Source organism: Lycium barbarum, chromosome 11, assembly GCF_019175385.1.
Source record: "Lycium barbarum isolate Lr01 chromosome 11, ASM1917538v2, whole genome shotgun sequence".
NCBI lineage: Eukaryota > Viridiplantae > Streptophyta > Magnoliopsida > Solanales > Solanaceae > Lycium > Lycium barbarum.
In genome coordinates, this window is record NC_083347.1 from 110,743,494 (window position 1) to 110,749,620 (window position 6,127).

A 6,127-nucleotide genomic window follows, 5' to 3' on the forward strand; every position below is an offset into this window, starting at 1 on the left:
TGAGCCAACGAAAATTCACTTTGGACCTTCTCAGTGAGTATAATTATTTGTCCCTCCGGCCAGCTTCTTCTCCATTGGATCCATCTTGTAAATTGCGTGCTAATGACGGTGTTCCACTTTCTGACCCTACTGCTTATCAGCGATTAAATTGGCCAACTCAATTTTTTGACGAACACTAGACCTGATCTTTCTTTTCCAGTCCAACATTTGAGTCGATATATGCAGGATCCCAGGCAATCCCATTTCGATGCTGCTGTTTATGTACTCCGGTATCTTCTTTCTAGCCCTGGATTGGGCATTTTTATGACTGTTAGCTTCTCCTTCTTTTCAACTACTCGCTTTTTCCGATTCCGATTAGGCTACTTGTTCGGAATCTCGAAGATCTGCTAGTGGCTATTTTATTAGCCTTGGTGGAAGTCCTATTTCTTGGAAATCCAAGAAACAAGCTTCTCTTTCACTCTCATCGGCTGAAGCCGAATATCGCTCCACGCATCCTATCGTAGCAGAGATTACTTGGCTTGTTCGCTTATTAAATGATCTTTCTATCTCTTCTTCTCTTCCAATACCGCTTCATTCAGACAGCCAGGCTGCGATTCACATCGCAAAAAATCCGGTCTTCCATGAGCACACCAAACATGTCGATTTGGACTGTCACTTCGTCCGGCAACAATTTCTTGCCGGCTTGATCTCCCTTTCTTTTGTGCCTTCTTCCTCTCAATTAGTATATCTATTCACAAAGCCTTTATCTGGTCTCTCTTATCACTCGATATTGTCCAAGTTGGGTGTGCGAATCGCCCCCTCCACCTTGAGGGGGGGGGGTGTTGGAGATAGGGCTGTGCATGTTAACGGTTAAACCAATAACCCGAACCGATTATTGGGTTATTGGGTTAATGGTTCGGGTTAATGGATTACCGGTTCGGGTTCCGGGTGGTGTTTTTGAGTTATTGGCTTATTGGGTCGGGTCGCGGGTTGACCATTTTTGTTAACGGGTTACCCGATAACCCGATAACAATTTAATTAATTACATTTCTACCCTTTAACTAAGTTGTTGTGCACTGTTTTGCCTTTGTCGCTGCTGCCCAGTGCCCACTAGAAGCTGTTCTATGGGTTATTTTCTAAGTTCTAATCTATAGCTTAATTATGGTCCTGTCAATAGGGTTGGCGTTCATAGGTAGTTTACTAACCCCTGTAAAGATGCAGACCGTAGAATGATGGAGAAATGTAAAGATGATTAACAACCTGCCTTCTTGATAGTATTAAGGCTGAAACATAGTATTGTGTTTTGTTGGTTATACACTTAAGATGCTCTGCTGCCTTGTTTATGTTCTGTATATATAGAAGTCTCAGGTTGTGTTTGCATATGATGTATGTTAAGATTTAAACTCAACTGTTGCTTGTTTATGTTCTGTTTATGGGTTAGGAGTGATTTTAATATAACCTTTTGAAAGATGGTGGCAAAATAACCTTCTTTTAACAGTATTAGTTTTCAAATGAAGAAAAGTCATATATGGAACTACATCCATTTCTTGATCTTTTTGTGGGTTGAAACCCATTGTCAATTATAAATCATGATTAAGCGGGATAAACCTGCCAATTACCTCAATTTTAACCAGTCACCGTTCATATTGTGGTCAAGCCATTTTTTTGTTGTGTGAAATCTTAACGGTTAAACCGATAACCGAACCGATAACATACAAAAACCGATTAACCGATAACCCATTAACCTATATTTTAACGGTTCTTTAACGGTTTAATATATTTACAAACCGATAACCAATAAGTTAAACCGATAATTTTGAAATCCGAACCGAACCGACCGATATGCAGCCCTAGTTGGAGATGATAACTATAAAGATGAAATAGGAACTGATTCGATGCAATTGAGGAGAAGAAGTTCCTTGTCTGAAGTCATAAAATGAAGTCTGAAGTGGTCTAAATGGATCAATGGAATATTGGGCTGATTTGCACACTATTGGGCCTATTATAAGCAAAGAAGATTGATCAGAGGCTCATACGGATACAATGAAGATATAACAGCTGTATGAGAGAATATTATACATATCCCACATTAGATAGTCTAGAACATTCCTTGTAATTATCCTATTTCTGTATTTTTAATTTCTAGTATTTTGTTAGATGGAAACAAATAAGATAGTGACAGGTGTATAGATAGTTATTCTGTAGATTCTTTTAGTCAGCTATATATATAGGTATTGTACAACATATGCGTTTTTATCAGAAATACAAAGAGTAATTTTTGTTCATCTCAATCTTTCTTTCCGTCAATTTTGACCCTCGTACTCCGAAAAGGTTCACATAAATTGAAACGGATGGAGTATTATTTTGCTAGAGATTTATTTATTAAATTATCCTTATTAATTAGTCTCTTCATCCCAATTTAAGTGTCTTGCTTTATTTTTTGTGTCTGTTCCAAAAAGAGTGTTTCTTTGTATATTAGTAAGTTGACAATTCGAACATTTTAGTACATTATACATATCTTTAATTTAGGACAACAAGATTCAAAAATCTCTCTTTATTTCTTAAACTCCGTGCTTAGTCAAACTAAGACACTTAACTTGAGACGGAGGGATTACTTTATATCGTACTTAATGATAAGAGCAATATTTGGAAAAAAATCCTTTTTATTTGTTAAAATAGATAATAAAAAGAAAAATCTATTTCTAGTATATAGGCCAAATAAATAGAACGTATGGAGTATTCCCCTCTCAATATAAATGGCGCCTTTTGATTAAGTAAACACAAAAATTAAGTAGCAAGATAATAAATTTCTAATACTTACGAGCTGAATATCATTTCATAGTATTTATGTGCTATAGAACTTTTAAATAATCAAAGCTAGGTAATTAGCTTTCTTGCTATCCAATCAACCTAGACAAATTTCACCAATCAAACAAAAAAAGCCACGTCCTTTTCAATTTTCCACATTAATTTCCTTTTCAAGCTAGGTAACAAAAGTTTCCCCCTTGGCTCGAGGTAGGATAGAATATTCCAAACAATTGAGTGATGGAATCTCCTTCCATACGACCGGGTCTATAAATAAAGTCAAGCCAAGTATACTCTCTAATTTCTTATTATAATCACACCCCTTTAGTATACTCTTCTCTTTAACTTTAGAGTAAGTCTACTATATTAATTTCCTTTTCACTTATTAATTCACTCTCGATCTATCAACTTTCATTTTCTACATCAGCAAGCAATAGCGATAACAAGCTAAGAGAGGGTGACAGAAAGAAAGGCAATATGACTCACCAGCTAGATGATCTCTCAGTATTATATCCTGATATTTACACTCAACTGGTACCCCAACAAGGTTCATAGTGCAACTTCTATCTTTATATGTTATCAAGTATCAAAGCTACAAAATGGGTTGTAGTTTTTGGTAAAATTAACCCATTTTTTATTAATTCCTTCAACCCGCTTATGTTTAAAAAGATTCGATTATGACCTGTTTGTTAACTTATCAAACTGACGCATCAACTATTAGGGTCCAAACGAGTCAAAAGATTGCAACCCCACGCGTCAAATTACAACCCATATATACCCATATATAAACAATTAAATTTAGAGATTATTAGGATTATCTAAATTGAAAAGAACATAAGTAAGTAAAATACATTATTTTACTTCTTTCTTTTCGGATAAATTTGATCATGTTGGAAAGTTGGATAGGCTGAATTATGACCCGTCATTTAACTTATCTCGACTCATTTAACTTTGAATGGATTGGATCACAACCCGTTTTAAATTTAACACGTTTGACCCCTCAAGTTATAGAGTCGGTCTATCCATTTGTTACCTCTACTTATAATGCTTTAACATGACGTTCCACTCTTTCTTCAGGAGAGGCAAAACCATGACGGGAGAAGGAAGAAGGACAAAGGTGAAGCGAGCAATAGCCGAGTGAGGAAGAGGAAGCTTAGTGAAGAACAAGTTAAGCTTCTTAGAACAGACTTTTGAACACGAGCACAAACTTGAGACCGAGAGAAAAGACAAGCTCGCTTCTGAGCTTGGCCTTGATCCTCAAAAAGTTGCAGTTTGGTTCCAGAACAGGAGGGCTAGATGGAATGAAGAACCAGAAACTCGAGGATGAAGACTCTAAGTTAAAGTCTGAGAATGAGGTTACAATCGTTGAGAAATTTCGTCTTAAAACAGAGGTAATCAAGAGGTGTTTGATTAAATTTTCTTAAAAGCATTTTTTAGTTTATCAAAAGTCATAAGTTGATCATCACCAACCTATGACTTTTCCAGCTTATAAGTACTTTTAGTTTGAACAAGTATTTTTACTATTTTATCCTTAATATTTTTTTTCTAATTTCCAAAATTTATTTGCCATAACAAAATTCCTAACTTCCTCTTCACTTGTCCTTTTTCTTACACAAATACTTTAATTTATTTTATGTTTTGCAAAATTATAAGGAAATTTTAGTCATTCATAACAAAAGAACAACTTATTAACGTTTTTTTATCAAGCGCATCAACTGTTTATTAACAGTTTCAGTATTTCTATCTAAACACGTAACTACTTATTTATAAAATTAATTTCAACACTTAAAAATAATTTTCAATGCTTAAAGCTTAGCAGCTATTTACAATCAGTTAATTCAAACGGGCTCTAAATCTATGTGGGAGGTGTTTTGTCTTTCTTATAAATTCTCTCTATTTTAATCTCCATCGCTTTGACTAAATACAGGACTTTAGGGGGGAAAAAAAATTGTTTTTAGGACGTATGATTTTAACTATGCTAAAACTATTAACATAATCAATTTTTAAAATGTTCTAATTCAAATTACACATTTTCCAACACAGATCTTGAAGATGAAAGAGCAATTGTGTGAAGCAAAAAAGCAAAACAAGGGCTATTATTGGAGAGTAATTGTGATGGGCAAAGCAATAGCCCAGTTAGTACTTCACTATCGCCTTTTCTTGGGGAGTTTGGAATGGAGGAAATATTAATGGATAATGTGTTCTTTGTTGCTGATGATCAAAACACTTATATAACTCTCTGGGATAATTAGAGTGTGTTTATAACCTATATAATAACGACATTATCTGTGATTAAGTTTAATTAGATATAAGCTCCAGCAAGTAGATAGTAACCCACCTAATGTATGTACATCTTTCTTTTGCATTTGTTTGCTAGTTGCTAGTTAGTACACTAGTGGATCATGTACTAATTGTTAGGATTTTTATCCCAAATCCGACCTTTGTAAGCAGGTTCCCAGGAAAGATTAGAGGGTCACAGCTAGACCACTTAAATACCAACCTCCTTAGACAGAACCTACTTACGCCATGATGTAAGCGAAGAATAAATAGCACACACAGATTTATAGTGGTTCACCCTCAATGTGAGAGCTACGTCCACGTTGCTGCTGCACATCTTATTAAAGAAGAAATATTACAAGTGTTTACAACACTCAACCTCACAACCCCAATCCCAATTACATTCAAGAATTTTTTCTAAAAATTCTCTCAAAGACCTTCTCTTACTTAGGCCTTTCACTAAGAGTATTTCTCTTAGATTTTTTTCTCTCTTTGGGATGTGTTGTCTTCTTCAATTTTTTGGTGTGTCTAGCAAATGAGAAAGCTTCCCTATTTATAGGTATGAGATGAACCTATTGATGTCATTAGTGACTCAAGCAAGCACTTGACAATTTTCCAAAGACAAGGAAGATGTTTTCTTCCTCAAAACAAGGGAAGTGTTTTCTTCCTCAAAACAAGGGAAGTGTTTTCTTCCTCAAAACAAGGGAAGTGTTTTCTTCCCTAAAATAAGGGAGGTTTTTCTTCCTCAAAATAAGGGGATGGACCCAACAAATCTCCCACTTGAAGACTAATTTTAATTTGTCTTCACACTTTGATCGATGCAGCAGCTCTTTCTTAGTTTCATACTTCGTGCAGGCCAACTGAAGCTGAGCATAGCTTCAGTTTGTCTATCGTCACTGCTTTTGTCAGCATGTCTGCTGGATTCTGACTCCCTGCGATCTTCTCAAGCACTAGCGCTCCATCTTCCAAAGCTGATCTAATGAAATGGTACCGGAGTTGTATGTGCTTCGTTCGAGCATGGTAGACCGGGTTCTTTGCCAAATGAATGGCACTTTGGCTATCACAA

The 6,127-nt window shown here is 35.6% G+C and overlaps 1 pseudogene; it reads left to right on the plus strand.

The window, feature by feature from the left end:
• The first annotated feature begins 3,261 nt into the window (after positions 1 to 3,261).
• Positions 3,262 to 5,036, plus strand: LOC132620111 (homeobox-leucine zipper protein ATHB-21-like; annotated as a pseudogene).
• The last annotated feature ends 1,091 nt before the right edge of the window (positions 5,037 to 6,127 follow it).